Below are 21,308 nucleotides of genomic sequence, written 5' to 3'. Positions count from 1 at the left end.
GGCTGGAGTCCAATGGCACAATCTTGGCTCACTGCAACCACAGTCTCCTGGGTTCAAGCGATTCTCCTGCCTAGTCTCCCAAATATCCGGGATTACGGGCTCATGCCACCACGCTCAGCTAATTTTTCTATTTTTGGTAGAGGTGGGGTTTCACCATGTTGGCCAGGATGGCTTCGATCTCTTGACCTTGTGATCTGCCCGCATCGGCTTCCCAAAGTGGTAAGATTACAGGTGTGAGCCACTGCGCCCAACCCAGCTGCCACTATCCCTTTCGGAAGGCTTCTGGGTGCTATGGCCTCAGGAACACAACCCTGTCTCATACAGCTCTGGAAGTGACCGTTTTTTGTTTTGTTTTTTCTAGAACAAAGATCTGGGTGAATATTCACTGCCAAAAGACACATCTATGAGGACATTCTCCATCCCCCTCTCAATGGCCAAAGGCAGTGGAGACTTCAGTCTTTATCCTACTGCTCATCCAGACTGCATCTGCTGCTCTGTACCTCTGTATAGACCTGCTTCCTTGGCCCGAGTGACACTACTGACTCATAGTTCTTAACTCTTTTCTTTTCTTTATTTTTATTTAAATTTTACTTTAGGTGTATACCATATACAGCATTTCTCCCCATGTTATCCCTCCCCACCCTCCTGACCCTCCCCAGCCCCTGCTGTCCCTCCCCTACACCCCCAACTGCCCCCAGTGTGTGATGCTCCCCTTCCTGTGTCCATGTGTTCTCATTGTTCAACACCCATCTATGAGTGAGAACATTCGCTGTTTGATTTTCTGTTCTTGTGTCAGTTTGCTGAGAATGATGGTTTCCAGGTTCATCCATGTCCCTACAAAGGAAACAAACTCATCATTTTTTGTAGCTGCATAGTATTCCATGGTGTATATGTGCCACATTTTCTTTGTCCAGTCGATCATTGATGGGCATTTGGGAGTCCTTAACTCTTTTCATGTCACTTTTCAATATAATCCCTGGGCTCCTCTCCTCCTTATTTTACTTATAGAAGGTGACTTCCTGGGTTTTATCCTTGACCACTCATTCTCTTTTCACTCTGTGGGCTTTCCTTGATTAAGCCTGTCCTTTTTCTCCCAGATTTAATCACCTCCCTTATGCTGATGACACGCAGCAGAGATGATACTGCTCACTACAGGTAACATTCACACCTCTACAGTTCTCAGCCCTTGCAGTTAGGTAGGGCCATAAAATCAGCTCTGTCAATGAAATGTGAGCAGACATGGTCAGTGTCACCTCCAGGCTGAGGCAGTAAAAGGTATAGGTCTGATTCTTTTTTTTTTTTAATTTAATTTTATTTTATTGCATTTTAGGTTTTGGGGTACATGTGAAGAACATGCAAGATTGTTGCATAGGTACACACATGGCAGTGTGGTTTGCTGCCTTCCTCCCCATCACCTATATCTGACATTTCTCCCCATGCTATCTCTCCCCAACTCCCCACCCCCCGTCCCTCCCCCATTTCCCCCCAACAGACCGCAGTGTGTGATGCTACCTTCCCTGTGTCGATGTGTTCTCATTGTTCAACACCTGCCTATGAGTGAGAACATGCGGTGTTTGATTTTCTGTTCTTGTGTCAGTTTGCGGAGAATGATGGTTTCCAGGTTCATCCATGTCCCTACAAAGGACACAAACTCATCGTTTTTGATGGCCGCATAATATTCCATGGTGTGATTCTTTAGTCTTTCTCTTCTCTTTCCCAAGTCACTGAGAGCAGTCATGCTTTAGACACTGAAGTTACAGGACAATGCAACCTTGTTAACTTGAGTCCCTAAGTAATGATGGGGAACAGATTCCCTCAATAACACCTACTTGACAATACGAGTTAAGAAATAAACACTGTTTTTGCATTAAGTTACTGGGATGTGGGGATAGTCTGTTCTTGGAACATGACCTGTCTTTTCCTGACTTCCAAGCTTAGTACCTAGCCTTATGTCAACATCTAATAAACAATTTTTTTCACCAAACGAATAACCATCTCTATCCCTCACTGCTTCCCAGAATTTGTGTTTATTGTTCTCGTCTGCTTCTGACAAATCCACTTCCCAGAACTGCTCCTCTCCCGTGTTCCCAGCCTCTGTTAGCAGCACATCAGTCTCTCGTTGCTGAACTAAGAAACAGGAATCAACTCAGAAAACTTCCATTGCCACCCGACTTCAGTGAATCACTAAATGTTTCTGAAAATACCTCATAAATAGCCCCTCGGCTCTGTAAAAATTTACCTGGGTGAGTGGAATCGAATTTTGACCATTCTTCTCTCTCTCACCCTGCCCTCCACCTGTCAAATCCACAGTCCCCACTCTAGTCAGAGAAGACGTCTAAATTACAAGTCTGACCGTGGTGAAAACCACTTGTGAGTCTCTGTCACCTACAAAATAAAGCCTGAGCTTTTTGGCTTGTCACAAAGGCATCCTGGTACACATGTCCTGGACCCTACTTACACCTCCAGCCTGCTGTCTGACCTCTCCCTCCCTCCCTTCCTTCCTTCCTTTCTTCCTTCTTTCCTTCCTTCCTCCCTTCCCTCCCTCCCTCTTCTCTCCCTCCTTCCCTCCCTCCCTCCCTTCCTCCCTCCCTCCCTTCCTTCCCTCCCTTCCTCTTCTTTTTCTTTTTCTTTTTCTTTCTGAGACAGAGTCTCACTCTTGTTACCCAGGCTGGAGTGCAATGGCGCGATCTCGGCTCACCGCAACCTCCGCCTCCTGGGTTCAGGCAATTCTCCTGCCTCAGCCTCCTGAGTAGCTGGGATTACAGGCACGCCACCATGCCCAGCTAATTTTTTGTATTTTTAGTAGAGACGGGGTTTCACCATGTTGACCAGGATGGTCTCGATCTCTCGACCTCGTGATCCACCCGCCTCGGCCTCCCAAAGTGCTGGGATTACAGGCGTGAGCCACCGCGCCCCACCCCCACTCCCTCCCTCTTCTCTCCCTCCTTCCCTCCCTGCCTCTTTTCCTCCCTCCTTTCCTTCCTTCCTTCCTTTTTCCTTCTCTTCCCTTTCCTTCCCCTTCTTTTCTTTTCTCCTCCCTCCTTTCATCCTTTCTTCCTTCTGGCTCTAGGGTCAGAATGACGAAGTTCAAATCCAAGCTTTACCACTGCTTATTAGCTGTGTGACTCTGGAAAAGTTTCCTAACTTCTCTGAGCCTTATTTTCTTCATTTGGAAAATGGGAATCGTCATATTCTCTATAGACATATTTATGTCACTGGATTGCTGTTAGGGTTAAATAACATGTACATACAAAATGCTTAGAACAATGTGTGATACAGGGTAAGCACTCAAATACACATTTTCTATTATTACTTTCTGTGATCTGTTCAGTGAATAACTAAATAGCAATCAACATTTTACAGCACGTTGTACCCTGGAATCTAAGTTAAGCTGACTGGTATCCTGGATCTGGGCCCAATCCCTATTCATATGCCCAAATCTTTCTGTCTAGGGTGCTGCAACCAACATTCCATAGCAGAGTTTTAGCCATTTGGCTTAAGACTTGTTCCCCCTTGAAGCACAAATACCACATAAAGTTTTATCAATCATTTATAATGCCCTCATTGAAGTAGGCCCAGACAACTCCAGCTGGAAACAATAATAACTCATATTTGTATGGCACTTTGCAATTTACAAAGCACTCTCACATGCCCTTGATCTTCCGATCTTTAGAATAGTGCTGTGGGTTATGAGAAGCAGGCATGATCATGATTAGTACCATTTAAGAGAAGAGAACACTGAGACTCAGAGTTTAGGAGCCTAGGTACCCAGAGATGGCATACCATGTAGTGGAGGCTCAGTTTTAAGCTTTGTGGCTCTTGGACCCAGTCTCTTTCTGCTCCCACATGCTTACGTAACCTCTGATCCTTTCTAGAAGCAGTGCAGGCCTAGAAACCTGGGGCCTGACACAGAGTTGTAGAGGCAGGCAACTCATGCCTTTGTATGAATGATTTTAGAGACTTGGGGAATACCAGTGTGAAATGAGACATTAAAGATGATCTGTTCAAGAGCCCAAGATTAGAATCAGGTTCACTGAATTCACACCCAGCTCTGTCACTTGCTATTGAATCTTGGGAAAGGCAATCAACTTCTGTGTGCTTGAAATTTATCACCTATAAAATGCGGCTGACAGTAGTTACTACACAGAGTTGTTGTGAGAGCAGATGAGTTCACTCATTTACAGCACTTAGTTAATGAACGTTAGCTGTCAGCACTAACATTATAGTGCAGTTATTATCATCTATGATGATATATTGGTTATAATAGCGAGGAAACCTGAGGTAGCTCCCTTTTCTGCAAGAAGTTTCTAAATCAGAATGGAAGGATATTAAACAGTTAGCAGGGGGAAATATCTACAGAGAGTAGATGGCAAGGGAGAGGGAGTTTCAAACTGAAGTCCAAGGCTGGCCCTGCTGAGGTCATCCAAGGAGATGGATGGGGCAGAAGCAGAGCAGGCTTTGAATTCCTCTCCCAGGCTATTAAAGTTGGCAAGAGCCCTTGACATCTGGCTGGCTGATCATTGCCTGACAGGTTGTATTAATCAGGGTTCTCCATAGAAAGAGAACCAACAAGATTGTGTGTGTGTGTGTGTGTGCGCGCGCGTGCACACACACAGATTGAAAGAGAAAGAGAGAGAGAGAGAGAGAGAGAGAGAGATTTATTAAAGTAATTGATTCATGCAACTATGGAAGCTGAGGAGTCCCAGGATCTGCAGTCGGCAAGCTGGAGACCCAGGAAAACCAATGGTATAATTCAGTCTGAAGGCTTAAGACCCATGAAGACCTCAATTTAGTCCATAGTTAGGAAAAGACCAATGGCCCAGCTCAAGAGCTCAGGCAGAAGGAGTTCCCCCTTACTCACATGAGGGTAAGCCTTTTTGTTCTTTTCAGCCTTCAGCTGATTGCATGAGGCCCACCCACATCGGGAAAGGCCATCCATTTTAATCAACCCATTCGGTGAATTCATTAACTCAATATTTAATATTCAACACACAGGAGTAGACGAGGGTGCAGAAGAATATGCACTGATTTGCAGATGTCACGTGTGCCACATAATGCTTTCCTCCTGTCTTGAATACGGAAACACGGAAAGTTCCTAGGATGGGGGCTGAATAGCACATATCAGGTACACAACAAACATACAAACATTAGTTCCTTTTATCCACCAGGAACAGAGAAGGTGCAGCTTATTAACAAGTCACAGCTGATGAGATTATTTATAAATTCATTGCCCTTTAAAAATTCAGAGGACTCACCCTCACATTTTAGAGGCAAGGAAAGCAAGACCCAGAGAGCTATGGTAATTAACTCATCCTGAAAAAGGAGAGACTAGAACCCAAGTCCCTGAATCTTTATCTGGGACCTATTACCATCCTCTAGGTCTGCAGGAAGATAATTCAACCATTCAACAGTTATTTATGGCTAGCCCTGAAAGTTACACTAGGGAGGATCACAGATATTTGTAATCTAATTGGATTGTCAAGTGTTAAATTACAGCAGCATTTAAACCAGCATTTCATTGACAGAACAATTAGTGTGAGGCCATCCGTGAAATGCATAAAACACACAGGAAAAGAAATGGTCCCATTAATTAAGTCACTTAATGATTAACAAACATCTTACTGAGCTCCTAATTGCATGAAGCATTTTGCTAGGCTTGAGAGATACATGGTGTCTATCCTTAAGGATCTTAAATTTAGATGGGATAATATATGTGTAAATAAATAATTATGACTTTTTAAAATATTTTTAAGAAAGGTATTTATAAGGACTGTGTAAGCTCAGATGACTGTAGGAGGACTAAGATTATTTTTAAGTCGGTTTCAGGAAGCCAAGTTCAGGGAAATGCCATTGGAACTGGGTACTGAGTGTAATTAATGGAAGAAGCCACTTCCAGGGAGAAGAAGAAAAAGGCTTTGCAAAGGCCTCCTAGGCAAAAAGCATGGCTTGTTATTTAGACAACTGGAACGTGGTTGTGTAGACAGACTGTGAGCTGTAAGCTGTGTTGTGTCAGGAAGAGCCAGGATGGTCAGGAAAGGCCAGATCTCGAAGCTTGCGTTTTTCTGGTGTAGAAAATGAGAACTTGGCAAATTTTTTTCCCAAATTCCAAAGGGAATTTTCTATAATATTCCTATGAGAATATTTCTGTAATGAACGTAGATGGTAACACTCATCAGAGAAAGCATGATATTTTAAAAGAAAGCAAAATCTGACGGGTGCCCACGTGGAGGGTAGAGAACACTCAAGATCAGGAATAGAAATAGGAAGCCAAGTTAGGAGGTAGTTGCAGTCCCTCAGATGCAAATTGTTGAGGAAATGGACCAAAATGGAGATGCAGAAGAGAAGACATCTGAGAGGACGTGGAAGTGGGAGGCGAGTAACAGTCCGAGTGGATGTGGACGTGGAAGGGAGAGGCGAGTAAGGGACCGAGTGGATGTGGAAGGGAGAGGCGAGTAAGAGTCCGAGTGGATGTGGACGTGGAAGGGAGAGGCGAGTAAGGGACCGAGTGGATGTGGAAGGGAGAGGCGAGTAAGGGACTGAGTGGATGTGGGTAGCAGGAGAGGAAGGGACTCAGCGAGACTCTCAGTGGGTGCTGGCATGAGATGCAAGTCAAGTGTCGAGTGGCTGCCTCTTGTGACTTCTACACTACATTCTCAGCTAGACTGAAAATGCCCTTAGGACAGAGGCGTCTGTGTTCTGGAGGTCTCTGCCATGTCTCATACAGAGCTCTACTCCTCTCTGGCTGTCTGTCTGAGAGGCAGAACAAGGCTGGGAACGACTGGAATATAAATAAGACTAGAGTTGTCAAATACGATCCAGGACACCCAATTAAATTTGAATTTCTGATAAAATGAGTAATTGTTAATGTAAGTATGTCTCATGCAATATTTGAGAAATACTAGAAAGTGTATTGTTTATATGAAATTCAATTTTGACTGGGAATATTTTATTTTTATTTGGTAAATCTGGCAACCTTGGTTCTACGGGTGTGTGTGTGTGTGTGTGTGTTTAGAATAGATCGCAGAAACAAAGAGTTGTGTGCAAGTAATGGGATATAAAAATATTTAAATTACCTTAAGAAGGTTTCATTTTTCACAGAGGAAGTGGAGAAGGCACAAAAGACAAAAAAAAAAAAAAATGAGAGTCACATTAAGGCAGGCAATTGAGCAGAGTGGCTTCGAGCCTTTCTCAGCTGGGTGTCCAGCTACTTGGGAGGCTGAGGTGAGAGGATCACTTGAGGCCAGGAGTTTAAGACCAGCCTAGACAACATAGTGAGACTCCCTCTCTAAAAAAATTAGAAATAAATTAGCCAGGCATATGGTGGTGTGTATCTCTAGTCCCAGATACTCAGGAAGCTTAGGCAGGAGGATCACTTGAGGCCCAGAGTTGGAGGCTGCAGTAAACTCTGATCATACCACTGCACCCTAGCCCAGGCAACAGAGTGAGGCCCACCCCACTTCAAAAATGAGAGCCCTTCTTCAGATCACTAGCTCCCCCCGAGAGAATGCCCCGATAAGCAACAATCCAATAGTTAGCTTCCTATATAACTCATTCATTGTCAGAAAGTCCACCGATCTGGGGACAAACCCTTTCTGACCCACATGAACAAGAAATAGAGGACACTACTTAGCATATAGGTTTTGTGGTCAGACAGTCTGAGTTCAAATTCTAGCTTCACAGCCTTGGATAAATCATTGACCCTTTTACTCTGTTTTCTTTTTTCTGAATAAGGGAAATCGATTTAAAGGGTATTGTAATTATTTCTTAAAATTTAAGGGTAATTATTTATTTTCACACAATAAAAATTATTTTAAAAAAAAAAACATTTTGCATAATAATAATGGTACCTTACCTTAGAGATTCATGTTTCCACATTCACTTTTATTTCTCGTCATCATATCTTTACAACCGCTCTGTAATATCGACAGTATGGGACAAGTTTGATTATTCTCATGATACGGAGATTTAATAAAAAGAAGAAGGTTAACGAGCTTAGCCAAAGTCACAGCAGAGGTACTTGGTTAGTACCTGAACCAGGACTCTTCAACTGATACAATATTAAAGCTAGAAAGGGAACAGGATCATCCAGTGGTTCTCAGCTCAAGGGTTTTGGAAACGTGTGGACCATTTTGATTGCCACAATGCCTGGTGGGTCTGCTGGCATTTAATGTCTGAGGCTTCGAATGCTAAAGATTGTTCAATGTGCAGGACATCCCTGATCCCAGATTCTGATGGCCCCCAATCGAAAAACACTGGTATTCCTGCCCCTCGTTTTACAGCTGAAGAAACTGAAGGCAGAGAGGTGAGAGGGTAAGTTCTCCATGGCTTTCACATGGGAGATTATTTAAAAAACTGTTTCTTAGCCGGGCGCGGTGGCTCAAGCCTGTTATCCCAGCACTTTGGGAGGCCGAGGCGGGTGGATCACGAGGTCGAGAGATCGAGACCATCCTGGTCAACATGGTGAAACCCCGTTTCTACTAAAAATACAAAAAATTAGCTGGGCATGGTGGCGCGTGCCTGTAATCCCAGCTACTCTGGAGGCTGAGGCAGGAGAATTGCCTGAATCCAGGAGGCAGAGGTTGCGGTGAGCCGAGATCGCGCCATTGCACTCCAGCCTGGGTAACAAGAGAGAAACTCCGTCCCAAAAAAAAAAAAAAAAAAAAAAAAAAAAAAAAAAAAAAATTCCACATCAATTCTGTGAACTAAGGGCTTGTATTCCCATTTAGACATGGGGAAATTGAAAGTGCAGAGTGTAAGAAAACGTAATAAAGTCCAAAAGGTGAATGTGGCAGAGGTGGGATTAGAACCAAGGTCCATCGGATTCCACAGATACTATACTGCTATCTGGAAGACACTGAGAACTGGAAAGGAACTTACCTTACCCAAGAGGGCCCTTCTGCACCCTAGATCCCAGTCATGTCTCAACTACTTGGTCACGCCTGGCGATTCGAGACGCAGCACTGTGGTTCGAAACCCCCCACCCCACCTTGTGTTGCGGGGAGGTCGCCTGAACTTCCGCTGTAGCCGCAAAGAGGACGTGATGTGAATATTGAAAGCCCCAGGCTGGAGGACTGGCCTCCCAGCTCCAGTGCGGAGCCACAGAACTTCAAAGTGAAAGGAAGCGCAGGCGGTGGGGGTGGGGGGGTGTCAACTCCCCCCGCAGTCCACCCGAACTGCGAACGTTTGCAGATTCCCAGCCCTCCCGCCAGCTCCGCGCCAGGTGCCCGCGCCAGGTGCCCGCGCCCCGCCCGCCCCCCGTCCCTCCTGCTCCCAGCTTTCATGTGGATCAAGGCTGGAGGATGACAAGCTCCTGACCGATAGATACACCGAGACTTCGCTGGTGATTTATTGGCTTTCTGCACCTGACGAGAGCCACTAGGCCTATCTGAGGAGGGAAATATATAGGCTTTCCTGACTCCAAGTGGCAGCCCCGGGGAGAGCATGTGATGTCAAGCTGGGCAGGGGAGAGCGGAGCTGTGCACCGGTCTGTGTCCTGTAAGCCGGCCCGGGTCGTAAAAGTGTCAGCAAGCGATATATTTCTTGCGGGGGATCCCCTCTGGCTCTAGCCAGCAGCACCTCTCCCCGGTGGCTGGCAGCCGCCCCAGCCGGGCTTGCACGCAGCGGGTGCCCCAGGTCGCTATCCCTCCACCCTGCCCAGAGCGCGGGGCCCTCAGGTGCTCGCTCCAGCCCGGAGCCTCTCACGTGGCACCTGGCCCTGGGGACACCACAGCAGCGCAGGGGTTAATTGCTGTTCCTCTTGACTTCACTGAAGGAGGCCGATCACGGGGGGAGATAAGGAAGCTAGGACCTGTGGACCAAGAGTTTGCTGGGGCAAACTCCACGTTCCCAGAGATGAATCAAGTAATTCCAGGTATTTATTCAGAAAATAAATTGTCGTTCTTGTGCCAGGCACAATGCTAGAGGCGCACCACTCTGAGCCCCCTACCCGCAGCTCACCATGGCCACCGGCCTGAGTTGGACTCATTTTTCCTCCCTCTACCCCTAGGCTTCTTCCCTGGGGTTGGCTGGGCCTGGAGTGGATGTTTAGTTCACTGGTCAGGCTCCAGGCCTGGTATCTTGAAACTGTAAGTCCCTGAACTCACAGACAATTCAGAGTAAGGATGGAGGCAAAGAAGAGGGCCTGGGGTTTACTGTTGACGAGGTAGATGCGAAAGGGATTGAAAAAGAAGAGACAGAACTGTATTTGTACCCCACGTTGATGAGGGTTTTATGATTTTGACGAATTCAGTGAATTGGAGCACATCCATCACTAATTGTTCTGTCTTCAGTTCGAGTGCTAGCTTACTCCTGGGCCCAGAACATTCCAAATACGTGCTTGTTTTTCTTTCCTAAAACCCCATTCTGCTGTGATCTTTGGAAATGGGCCAACACTACATTTTGTGTGCATCAGTTTTTTAAATGTTGCAAATTGGAACATTGATACCCTTTTTAAATCAGGAGATACAATTAATTAAATCAGGGTTAATTACATTAGGAGATGTTTTTGTTTTTGTTTTTGTTTGAGGCAGAGTTTCACTCTTGTTACCCAGGCTGGAGTGCAATGGCACGATCTCGGCTCACCGCAACCTCTGCCTCCTGGGCTCAGGCAATTCTCCTGCCTCAGCCTCCTGAGTAGCTGGGATCACAGGCACGGGCCACCATGCCCAGCTAATTTTTCGTATTTTTAGTAGAGACGGGGTTTCACCATGTTGACCAGGATGGTCTCGATCTCTTGACCTCGTGATCCACCCGCCTCGGCCTCCCAAAGTGCTGGGATTACAGGCGTGAGCCACCGCGCCCGGCCTAGGAGATGAATTTGATTGAAAGCATCCATATGCTCTTGTTTCTCATCCTCCATTTTTCCTCTCTTGCCCTGGTCTTGGAAAAACATTTACTGGGTAAATGTCCGTCTGAGTGACTTCACAAAGGTGTTCAATGATGCAGAGGAGTGGCTGAAGAGGAAAGGACACTCAAAGCAACAACAGCAAAACCTACAGTATGAAGGGAGTAGTCATCAGGCCGGCCCATAATGCTGCCAGCATCATCCAGGAAGAGTGGATCTGCTATCCCTCCCCACACCTGACTTCACTACCTGCACTCACACAAGCAGGGCAGCCCTAGCCCCAGTGCTGTTCTGTGCATATTAGAGTCTTCCCTGGAGGGCCCAGCGCCTTGCTGGGGCGCATGGTGTGGGGAGCAGAACCCCCGGTGAATTTCAGCCCCTGCAAGGTTTTAGTACAGGGGTCCGCCTGCACAGCTGAATGGGAGGCCAGGCCGTCACCTGCTCTTGTATGACTTGTCTTTCCCTGCCAGGCCTCCCTCGGAGCTCCTTGTAGAAACCTGGCCTCCAGAGCTGTGGATTCCCTGCTGTACCATTTACAAGCTATATGATGAGGGCTCATCAGTTCATCTCTCTGAGTTACTTTCTTCCGTGAAATGGAGGCGGGGCTGCTTGCCTCACATGGCTTTGTGAGGGGGAAGTGGTTTCCACTGAGCACTCATCCGGCTATTCTAGGCCCATCCCCTCAGGTAGCTAATGACAATCCCTCTTTACAAGATCAAGGATTAGGAGATGATTTTAAACCTTTGAGCTGGAGGGGCCTTTAAGAGATACCTATGTCTGGCTGGGCGCGGTGGCTCACGCCTGTAATCCCAGCACTTTGGGAGGCCGAGGCGGGTGGATCACGAGGTCAAGAGATCGAGACCATCCTGGTCAACATGGTGAAACCCCATCTCCACTAAAAATACAAAACATTAGCTGGGCATGGTGGCACGTGCCTGTAATCCCAGCTACTCAGGAGGCTGAGGCAGGAGAATTGCCTGAACCCAGGAGGCGGAGGTTGCGGTAAGCGGAGATCCCGCCATTGCACTCTAGCCTGGGTCACAAGAGCGAAACTCCATCTCCAAAAAAAAAAAAAAAAGAGTTACCTATGTCTGTCCTGGGCCTTAGAGTGAATAAAAGGGGAGCAGGTTGTCAAGCCCTGCCAGCAGCAGGATATTTTCTGCAGGTGCCCAACACCAGCCCTGGAGCGGCCTCAGCTCCTCCCATGCAGGCTACATTGCTGTCTTTGCCACCCTATCCCGGGCAGGGATAGGCCAAGGTCTTAGATACTCTGGCACCAAACACTCCATATAGGCTTATCTCTGAGCACACTCTCAGTGAAGGCTATCGTGCTGGGCTAAGCAGAATGCGAGGTGCAGGGATTGCAGCTGTTCCTTCACTGACTGTCAGTTCAGAACATTTCCCAGAAGACTTAATTGGTGCCTCTTCTTTGATATTCATGAGTGTGTGAACACGACTGTTCTCATCTTTGTCAAGCCCATTCCTCTTGGACCATACCATGTATAGTCCACAAAGAAGGTGAGCTAGAAGTGTGAAGGCAACCTTCAGTTCTCACTCAGCAGCGTCCCAGCAAAACCAGAAAAAAGACCTGGGGCCGGGAGACAAATCGAGAAAACAGCTTCATGTTTGACTTGAGGGTACAGGCATCAAGGGAAGCCAGCCTGGAAGACTCTTTTTGAGCCCAGCTGCAGGGAGGATTCTAAAAACAGTTCATGAGCTCGACTTTACAGTTGCCAAGCTTCCCCTTCACTAGAGAGCAAGGCTACAGAGCAAGCAGAGTGTTTAAGACACTGGCTTTCCTCGCGCCTGTAATCCTAGCACTTTGGGAGGCTGAGGTGGGTGGATCACCTGAGGTCAGGAGTTCAAGACCAGCCTGGCCATCATGGTGAAACCTCACCATTTAAAAAATATTTAAAAATACGGCCGGGCGCGGTGGCTCAAGCCTGTAATCCCAGCACTTTGGGAGGCCGAGGCGGGTGGATCACGAGGTCAAGAGATCGAGACCATCCTGGTCAACATGGTGAAACCCCGTCTCTACTAAAAATACAAAACATTAGCTGGGCATAGTGGCACGTGCCTGTAATCCCAGCTACTCAGGAGGCTGAGGCAGGAGAATTGCCTGAACCCAGGAGGTGGAGGCTGCGGTGAGCCAAGATCGCACCATTGCACTCCAGCCTGGGTAACGAGCGAAACTCCGTCTCAAAAAATAAATAAATAAATAAATAAATAAATTTAAAAATATAAAAAATAAAAAAAGACACTGACTTGCAAGTCAAGCTGATTGAGTTAGCAGAACTGAGGATGATGTGGCCCTGTGCAAGGAACTTAGTATCTCTGGGCTTCTTTCTTTCCTTATCTCCCCCAAAGTCCTGAAAGTACCACACAACTATCTTTACTGAGATGATAATAAAACGGAATATTTACACATTGCTTCATTTTCCCCTAGGACATTTTTAGATTATCACAATATCCTAAGAGTTTGATCGTTTATGTATGCTTTATAGACCTGCATCTGTGGTTTAAAAAAAAGACATGAATACTTTTTTAAATGTGATGATACAGGAGTATAAGTGACCTGATTTGTGTGTGTTCTGCAGATGGCCTTCTAGAGTCAACAGGAACCCACCCCAAAGTCCGACCTTTGCCTTCGGTCAGTACTCCAGGGGGGCTACAGTTCTGAGTTCAGTCCACGTCCCACCACAATTCAGATCCCGCACTTTTCCTCTGGTGTCTAACGTTTGTTATGGGGCTAAAGACTTCAAGACATTTATCCTTCTTTGCTTTCTATCACAGCCATTAAATACTTTAGATGTTTTCTGCCAGAAGGCAAGAGTCATCAAGATTACAGATATTAAAGACAAAACAAAATAACTTTGTAATGAGAAGGTCAGTCTGTGGTTTGGATCTCTGAAAAGAAATCAAGAAATCGGACTGTACTTGCTATTTCACCATTGACTCTCTAGTGGAAATAGGCAAATCTTTTATACCATGGAAAGGTTTTCAGTAAAGGGCCAGACAGCAAATATTTTAGGAATTGTGGGCTGTGCAGCCTCTCTCACAACTGCTCAAGTCTTTCAGCATAGCATCACAATCAGCCATAAACAATACAATAACAAATAAGCCTGGGTGCATTCCAATAAAACTTTATTTACAAAAATAGGCAGCAGGTCAGATTTGGCCCGCAAGCTACAGCCTACTGACCCCTGCTTTGTCCAACTCAATAACGAACAGAGAGGGAGATTCTCTTTAAAAAAAAAAAAAAAAAAAAAAAAAGAGGCCGGACGCGGTGGTTCAAGCCTGTAATCCCAGCACTTTGGGAGGACGACGCTGGTGGATCACAAGGTCAAGAGATCAAGACCATCCTGGTCAACATGGTGAAACCCCGTCTCCACTAAAAATACAAAAAATTAGCTGGGCATGGTGGCGCTTGCCTGTAATCCCAGCTACTCAGGAGGCTGAGGCAGGAGAATTGCCTGAACTCAGGAGGCAGAGGTTGCGGTGAGCCGAGATCGCGCCATTGCACTCCAGCCTGGGTAACGAGAGCGAAACTCCATCTCAAAAAAAAAAAAAAAAAAGGACATGCTAATGTTTTTCCTTGCGGCTACAACTAAACATCCAGCCTAGCCCTTAGCCAACACCAAGGAAGAGGCCTGGGAGATGGAGGGACAGGTAATGAGACAAGTCAGGCCACCCTGCATGGGGGGAGGCTTGCAGGTGGGTGGGCCCAGTGTGGTAGGTAGACACCTAGCACAGTGCCTGGCACACAATTGCACTTTCTTTTTGAAATAATTAACTCTTAGATCAATTAACTGGTTGCTCTCTGGGAACGTGAGTTTGCTGTTGAGCTGTGCCAGAGTACTGTCTCCAGCCCAAGCTCAAGCTTCAATTTCTCACCCCACAATCCACATTTCCCTAAGTCTGGAGTAGCAACAATAACATGAGGCTGGGCTCTCCTCAAGTCAACGAACCCAAGCTGCTTTGGGGACCAAATGTGTCCTGAATCCCCTTCGTCACTCCTGGTGATCCTGTCCTATAACAGGCCCTCCCCATCCCTCAGGCCAGTGCATTCAGGAAATCAATGACCATAGGATGGCTTCTCCGCCGGAGGGAAGCTCAGCCTGCATCTGAGCATCTTAGAACATGTCGTTACTTTGCTGTCACTGGCCAATCCTGTCCAAGCTGTACCCTCAACACCTAAGTCAGGTTTGTTACTGCAGGCCTCTCTTCGGAAAGGTCACTGAACAGAAGGAGGAGGTACCTCACTCTCTTTCGTGACCCTCTCCACCACTTCTGTCTAAAGCAGGCGTCCCCAGACTTTTTACACAGGGTGCCAGTTCACTGTCCCTCAGACCGTTGGAGGGCCGCCACATACTGTGCTCCTCTCACCGACCACCAATGAAAGAGGTGCCCCTTCCCGAAGTGCAGCGGGGGGCCGGATAAATGGCCTCCGGCAGCCACAGTTTGGGAATGCCTGGTCTAAAGAGAAGTTTAGCTGGAGGGCTGGGCAGGCAGAGGGGTTTCCGACTGTTCCACACAGATCCCTCATTACTTCTCTGCCATGACCCATCATCTGTGACTTGACATATTATACACACAGGGGCATGCACACATTAAGACATGCTTCCTGCATTCAAAGATTTTCCCATACTGAGGGAAGAATTGAAGACTGAATTGAGGCATTCAGATTGACCTCAACATCCACAGGCCTGGAGGAGGTTTGGGACGTTTTCTTCTCTTCAGGGGCCCACTCCTGTTGTAAAGAGCAGCAGCATTTATAATGAGGGCCCGGAACATGTGGGGGGTGGGGGACAGGAGGGGAGCCTGCTGTCTCTGCAGTGGGTGACTGCCGTCTCCCTGATCAACAATGTATCATTTCCCAGCTGAAGGCTGCCTTTCCCCTTCCCCTTCCACACGGGGAGGGGCTCTGGGCTCAGAGCTCACCTGGAATGCCTCCGGTTGCTGAAGGGCTAGTTGGAGACTCTGCGACAACCTGATGGATCATCTCATAAACAGAGCCGCAGGAAGGAAAAGAAAATTATGCCAGCATAATGCACTTACGAGAAATAGATACGTGCGGTGCAGGGAGAAATGCTTTGATATTAAAATTTTTGTAACTTAAAAAGGCATGAAAAATGATAGGACCACTAACTAATCAGCATTCCTTTGCGAATGCAGCTTCAGTTCCTAACCAAAAACACATCCCTGCTATTGTCTTGTCTGGATCCAGATGCAAACATGATTAATTAAGTTTCTGGTGAGGAGTGGGAGGCGGGCAGTGGGAATGGATGGCTTGCTGAGGATCCTTTTCATACACTTAGTCTGGGTGCCTATTTCCCTCCACATGTCAGGGCTTGCCTTCTTGCACTGACAGCTGTGGGGTGCAGCAAATAGGCTGCAGCCAGACCCATGGAGTGAGGCAGTGAGAGGCTCTGCAGACAGTACAGAGAGGCTCTTGGTACCCCGGTTGCCACTGCCCATCACAACACAGCAGAGTAGCAAATGCACATGACGTGTCTTGTTGGGAGACCTGGGCCCTGCTCCAGACTGCTACCAAGTAGTTTGGGACCTTGGGTCAGTTGCCTCAGTTTCTCCATTTGTGAAATGAGAGGTTGGATGAAATGTTTCTCAAAGTCTTCCATTGCCAGCTTTTTATTCTAGTGCCTGAGGTCCTTCACACAAAGCAGGTGTCAATCCATTGATTGCCAGGCATGGCCGCTATTGATGGCTTTGGATAGAGGACCCTAGTGGGGATGGGGCTGAGAAATATGCTAGGTGAGTGTCTCTGGCACAGGTGGCTCAACTGCAGCGCGCTGAGCAGCATACAGGGACCAGCAGACCCGACTCCCGATCCCTGCTCTGCTGCAGTTAGCGTAGTGACTATTGAGTGAGACAGACAACCGCTCTGCCCCTCAGTGTCCCCATCAGGAAACAGAAACACTAGACTCAACCTCCTCTAGAATGTCAGGAAACTGAGCACTGCTCTGTTCTCATGCTGGGACGGTGGCATGGTGCACAGAGTGGTATCTCCTCCTGAAGTCGGCTCCCATGGTAGGAGTTATAGACGGGTCATTGACGTACACTGTAATTGCATGGTTAAGAGGGTGGGATCCGAAGTGAGGCTGCCTGCATTCGGATCACCCAGCATCCTAACCATGAGGCAGGTTACAAAACTCCTTCGGGCTTTGACTTTATCTGTAAAATGGGAATAATCATCACGGATCATACCTCGTAGGATTATTGTGAAGATTATACAAGTTAAAAACGAATGCTTCTAATTATGCCTGGAACATTCAGCAATTACCACCTAAGTGTTAGTTTCGTTACTGTGAACCTCTCTCTAGCTTTAGGTGTCCACCAAATGTCTTTTTAGTGTGCACAGACTTGTGTCTTATTCCAGGAAAGAGTAAGAAAAGCTGCCCAAACTTTCAGCTGCATGGCACAAGTACCTTCATTCATTCATTTATTCCCTACACAGGTATCTCTGAGCGCCCTTTAGGTACCAATCCCTACGCTTTGGAGAGAGAACATGACTTGGAGCTTCCGGCTTGGCTACAACCTGCATTCACTAGGAGAGCACACAGTGGGTATCTTCCCTGCATGGTGAACAGGAGTAGGCTTGTGTATGAATGAAAGGGTTTTAAAAGGCCAGCTGGACCCCAGGATGGTGCCGTGCCAGGTATAATGCCAAAAGCTTCCCATCATACTTTAAGACACTAGTGAGGGGATTTGAGAGTGAGCTATTTTATTGGAGGTTTTACTGCCTCCTTCTAAAGCCAATTGATTCCACTAGTGTTTACCCTCTCTCAACATCAGCTGTGACTGGCTGATTTTTTAAGATCACTATCCGCACCCTCTCAAACATTAGAACGATGAATTGCCCAGTTCGAGTTCTGTATTTTCTCAATTCCAGAGAAAAGAAAATGACTATTACACGTGTGTGATTTTGTCCCTGGGAGCATCTATGAAATATGCAGCATTCTCTCTTCCTAGCTGGGAAATCACTTTAAAAATATTATCTCTAATTCATCTTCGTGTTTTCAAAAGGGAGTTTGTTATTCCCATTTCCCAGATGGAGTAACTGAGAACAGAGTTGGGAGACAGCTCACTCGGGAACCCAGAACAACAGAATGATTTGGTGGTGGGGCCAAGATTAAGTTCTTATTTCCTGCCTCAAAATCCACTGCAACCCAGGAATGACCTTTCTGGGCAATGTTAGAAACATGACCATATGAAATGAAGAATTTAGATCGCAATTCCCTGGACCGTATCCAGGACACTAAAATGAGTGTGCTGCTCTTGTAAAATGCATTATAAGAATTATTTACTGTTCTGAATGTAATTTAGGGTGACGCAGATCTTCTATGGAGACTCCAGGCTAATCCCAGATTCCTTCCCCACCCAAGCCCCATGGACAATGACTTGCAATCCACGTCAGCAAATCTTTAACCCCTACAATGTGCAGAGCACTGCCGTGCTGAATGTTTATAAAGAAACCAAGATGAGAAGGAACCGCCCTTGAAAGAACAGCATGAGGATGAATACAAAGGCCCCAGCCTGTACATAAATAGCCCTGTATATGTGGGTCACATATCCCATGCTCCAGCTGACCCGTCAGGAAGCCTAGAGACAGTAGCGATACTTTCAGCAGCTATGGCAGGCGTCCTCTCTGCATTCTAGAGTGGCTGCCACGCTCCTTCCATTTCAAATGACTCCTTATTTCAGGCTGCTGGAACTTGACCTTGATGTTCATCTATGGTTTTCCCCGCATTTTGTTTTCAAGGCCTCAGGTTTGGACTCATCCCTCTGGCACACCCTCCTCCCAACTCCTCCGTTCTTCTATGCTAAAACTGATCTGAGGTCCCCTATTTAAAAATTTGGCACAATTTAGCAGATACATGCCAAGTGTCCAAGAGATACTAGGTTGCTACGGATTCATGTATCAGTCAATAACAAGAATGACTATTTTCAAGGAACTTAGAATTTAATAGAGAGGATGAGAAAAGAACTCATCAGGTTTCTTTCAAAAAAAATGGAGGAAAAAAATGCCTCTTGGAAACACGCATATTTGAGCACAGACAGAAGCTTTCCCAAATTCTTTCTAGAAATAACTGTATTGGTTGAAGGCGGGTGTAAAAGAGGATGAGGATATGGTAAGCATTGAATGAATTTTAGTTCCATGGTGGACTGAATGAAAAACATTTACAGATGTTGGTACGTGTTTGCTTTCTTTTTCAGTTACACTGAAACAAAGTTCTATCAACAGATGTTGCCCAGGGCGGATGGAAGAGAACTAACCATAAAGAGAGCATTAGGATTATTGTATTAATCAGTTTGGGCTGCCATACAAAATACTAGACTAGGTGGCTTAAACAGCATGAATGTATTTTCTCACAGTATTAGAAGCTGGAAACCCAAGGTCAACGTGTCAGCATGGTTGGCTTCTGCCGAGGGCTGTCTTCCTCGCTTTACACAGCACCAAAATGCTGCAACCTCACGTGGCAGAGAGAGAGAGAGCACACAAGAGAAAGCAAGCACTCTGGAGTCTCCTCGCGTAAGGGCACTAATCCCATCAAGAAGGCCCGACCCTCAGGACTTGATCTAACACTAATTACCTCCCAGAGGCTCCACTTCCAAAAACTATCCTATCAAAGACTAGGACATTAGCATATGAATTTTGGGTGGACAAAACTCAGTTCATGGCAGAGATATAAATTATTTTGTCAAATTTCAAATCAAAGTAAACTTTTCTCTAAAATTGTACTGCTTAGCATGGAATTAAATGAAATACTATATGTGAAATGCTCAGAAGAGTGTCAAGTCCATAATATAAATGACATGAAGATCTGCTAATATTTTTTAAATCCTACTTGAGATAACTTTAAACACAAGAAATCCACAGAACTATTCTTTAAATTACTTACTTATGTTGGCATCATTATCGCCTTAGTATTCTTACCAAGATGTCTTGGAGGATAGTTAACTTTTCACTTCTCATTTTATATGTGCAACCTTAAATAGTAAGATTATTAAGTTGTATGGGAGATTTAGAAAAACTATACTTGAAATTTTAATGGCCTTTATTTGCTTTTTTTTCTTTTTCTTTTTTTTAATTAAAAAATTTTTTTCTTTTTTTAAATTTTTTTTAAAAAGACAAGTTTCACCATGTTGGCCAGGATGGTCTCGATCTCCTGACCTCATGAATTGCCCACCTCGGCCTCCCAAAGTGCTGGGATTACAAGGCGTGAGCCACCGTGCCTGGCCTTCATTGTTTAACAGCCTTCAAAGAAAGGTAGCTGTTATTTGCATCCAGTGGTACCAAATATTAAATGCGTTTAATAAAGAGATCTTCCAAACAGACATTTCGTGGGCAACAAGGCCATTTTATTTTGCAATTGGATGCAAGCGGACTGAATCCAAGAAAGGACTGATCAAGGGAGCAGGGGTGGGAATTGGTTTTTAGGTTGGGGCAATTTTGGGGGGTCAGGGTTGTTATGGAGTAAGATTAGTTACAGTGATGGGGGTGGAGGAAGGAGTATCCATTCCATAAATTCAGTTACAATGGCAGGTAGGATAAGGCCTAAGAGTAGTTAAGATGGCAGACTGGGGAGGAGGGATATTCACAGAGCAAGAATAGTTAAGATGGTAGGGTGGGGTGAGGAGGAGTATTCGAGATATCATAATAACAGTTAAGATGGGGGGGGCCGGGGCAAGGGAAGAAGCTCAATGTCTGGGGAAGCTCCTCTGGGCGATCAGGGATAATGGGGAATGCAGCGGGGGAAGCGGGGGAGGGGAAGGGGGCGGGGGCGATCAGCCAAGGCAGGCAGGACTTCAGACTTTCTGGGTCCGGGCTTGCACAAGGAGGCCCGACAGTATTATTATGACCCTTGCCCTAATTAAAAATGAGAAAACCTGGGCTCAAAGGGATTAAATGTTCAAGGTCACCTGGCAATGTAGCAGTGAAGAGGCAGTGTCTGTATTCCACCCAGGTCACTTCCCAGCAAGGTCAGTACTCTTCTCCTGCGTCTGTAGATGCCTCTTTAGAAAACAAAACTCCTCTTGAGGATCACATAGTGTGCTGCCTATTGGAACAAAAACCAACCGGATGCTTCGGCAGTGATAGCAAACTAGGCATAGACTAATGTTTAGTGTTAATGAACATTTCCCCACACATATCCTCATACACATCATTCACCTGTGCCCTGAATAGCTGCCAATAATCCAGATACTACAGAAACGCAGAGCAAGAACACCAAGAACACCAAATTCCTTGGCTTCAGAAGGCATTATCCAGAAATAAGACAGAAAACATCTGAATAGAGCTATGAGCCAGCAGTATTTATTTTTTCCTGCCCTTTCTCCATCTGCCTCCTCCTCCACTTCCAAGCCCAGCAGATAACAGACTCTAAGCTGGCTAGAGAGAAGAGAGTTGAAGAGGAAATATGAGATCAGATGCAGTGTGGAAGTT

The 21,308-nt window shown here is 46.1% G+C and overlaps 1 long non-coding RNA gene across 3 annotated transcripts; it reads right to left on the bottom strand.

The window, feature by feature from the left end:
- Window positions 1-687: 687 nt before the first annotated feature.
- Window positions 688-9,353, bottom strand: LOC120360526 (uncharacterized). Of its 3 annotated transcripts, XR_005577000.2 has the most exons (5): window positions 8,878-9,353; window positions 7,853-7,913; window positions 4,862-5,107; window positions 1,513-1,748; window positions 688-834 (listed from the first exon to the last, which is right to left on the bottom strand). It is a non-coding gene; the product is annotated as an uncharacterized LOC120360526 (long non-coding RNA). The 3 variants fall into 3 exon arrangements; XR_005576999.2 differs by lacking the exon at window positions 4,862-5,107; XR_005576998.2 differs by lacking the exon at window positions 4,862-5,107 and having other exon boundaries at window positions 1,513-1,635.
- Between the last annotated feature and the right edge of the window lie 11,955 nt (window positions 9,354-21,308).

The sequence above is a fragment of the Saimiri boliviensis genome, chromosome 11 (genome assembly GCF_048565385.1).
Source record: "Saimiri boliviensis isolate mSaiBol1 chromosome 11, mSaiBol1.pri, whole genome shotgun sequence".
Classification (NCBI taxonomy): domain Eukaryota; kingdom Metazoa; phylum Chordata; class Mammalia; order Primates; family Cebidae; genus Saimiri; species Saimiri boliviensis.
Note: the sequence above shows the minus strand (reverse complement) of the source record. Positions and strands in the feature narration are given on the sequence as shown.